We start from the raw sequence: 2186 nt of genomic DNA on the forward strand, positions 1-2186 counted from the left end.
AGAGACAGAGACAGACCAAATAGTGATACTGAATTCTTAGGTCAAGCAGGGTTTGAATTCAATTATACCCTTCAATTTTTAGGTGTATATACCTGTATATCTGTAAATTGTCTCCCTTTCTCCACCTCTCCTAAAACTAACTTGCAACTAAGATAAAGTGCACCTAGTAACATAGGTAATAATTGGTAGATCTCATCAACCTTCTTCCAGGACTAATTTTTGTGTTTCCATTACTAATCAAGGGAAACTTACTAATCCAAAAGACCTAAGATCATCATATCATTTGTATATTCATGTCATTTTATATATTATATAATTACAGGTTTCACTTTGGGGCTTTCTTGGTTCAACTCATATATCCATGTAGGTGATTTTTTTCTTTAATTTTTAATTTCATTTCTCAGCATAATTTGTTTTTCATTTGTAAGTTCTCAGTTGTTATCTCTGAGACATCAGGTGTAATTAATGAATTAATAGAAAAATTCTGATAATTCCTATTTTAATCTCTGTGATACACTGAAGTGTTTTTATTAAGAGTGTTCCCACAGATATTCTCTGGAACATAAGCACACAAAACCAAATCTGGCACCCTACAGGTGCTTTCAAAAGAAGGAATATGGAATTTAATTGAAAATAATGTGAAATAGTAAGCATTATTGGGCAACTGAAATTATAACAATGTAACTACTACTTTTTCATGTTTCCTTTAAAATTATTATTACTCTTACTCTTCTGTTTCCCTTATCTCTATTAGAAATACTTTTCTATTTTACCCTTATCCAGGTTGCTTTAGAACCTAGATAACTGGTCAGCTTTATCACACTAATGAACTATATTTTATTGGGAATAGCTGCTTAAAGTAAAGTATTCTATAAATCACTTCCTGGCTTAGTAAGAAAAGGATCAGTGAATGACCTCTGCCTCTGGTTCAGTTGGCTTTTCCAGACATAGGAGAAGAGAGGGGTGATTTATTTTCTCAACCCTTGAGAGGGTCACAAATGATGCTTCTAGAAAGAAAGTTGGATTAAGAAGTGAAAATAGCAATAAATTTATTTGATAAAAGGGGTGTGTGTATGAGAGAGAGAAAGAGAAACAGAGAGAGGGAGAGGGGGAGAGAGAGAGACAGAGAGAGAGGAGAGAGAGAGAGAGAGAGAGAGAGAGAGAGAGAGAGAGAGAGAGAGAGAAGCAAGAAGCTTTAAGAATGAAGAGCCGTAGAGAAATTATTCCTTTTAAGTTCAGATTTTGGGGTGGACCCTTTTATGCATAGATTTGAGAGAGAATGAATCACTGTTTAAATATATTCTTGGAAGGAGAGGGTGACAGTGTAAGAGAGCCAAGGCCCACTTAGTAAAGCCTGTCTTTGCTGAGGTTAGATTCTTGACCTCTCTAGGCACCATGCTCCCACGTCCAGGGAGGGCCTCTTCTGGAAGGAGGATCTCAGATGTAGAAAATAGAGATCAGAGAAGGTTTTTTATGGCCAGCTTTTATACAGTGTGACCCACTGATCTTCCACTAAGCCCCATCAGTCAAAGGTTCTACCAAGTTTCCTTGAGAGCCATGCTGGGAAGAAAGCCTCCCATACATGAAAGAGGACACTTAGAGGACACTGGTCTGACCCATAGCACACAGAAAGCCAGGGGAAGTTTTGAATACTACTACTAGGCTATCTGGCCTGCTTTGGGATAAAGATTCTAGCTTCTCTGGCCTATCTTGGAGAAGAGCAATTATGGTTTTTACCTGGATGCAAGGCCTTTCCTGAGACCTACCAATGTCATTCCTCAGCATGCAAAAGCAGGCAGTTGGGGGAATAATTTTCTGATTCCCAACACAGATTTTTAGCCATGTGTCTCCATGATATTAATTGATTAGCAATCATCTAGGTAGTTTTCATGCTAACCAACCAAACCAGACATAGAAATTTTGAAATTTTCTACTGCCTTTTAATTACAAAAGTGAAACTTCAGGAGCACCTCACATTTAACCAAGTTGAAATTTTAGAGCTCTCATTTCTTGAGCTTTTCATCACATACTTGTTTTAACCCTTACAATTTTTCACCAAAAAAATCACTAGTTCGTCTTTAAATCTTTTAAATATTATCAGTGAAAATAATGTTTAACTGAAGGTGATAAATGTGAGATGCCCACTACACAAATCTAAACATTTATTACATATAATACATCATATA

The sequence above is a fragment of the Octodon degus genome, unplaced genomic scaffold, assembly GCF_000260255.1.
Source record: "Octodon degus isolate 3935 unplaced genomic scaffold, OctDeg1.0 scaffold00012, whole genome shotgun sequence".
NCBI lineage: Eukaryota > Metazoa > Chordata > Mammalia > Rodentia > Octodontidae > Octodon > Octodon degus.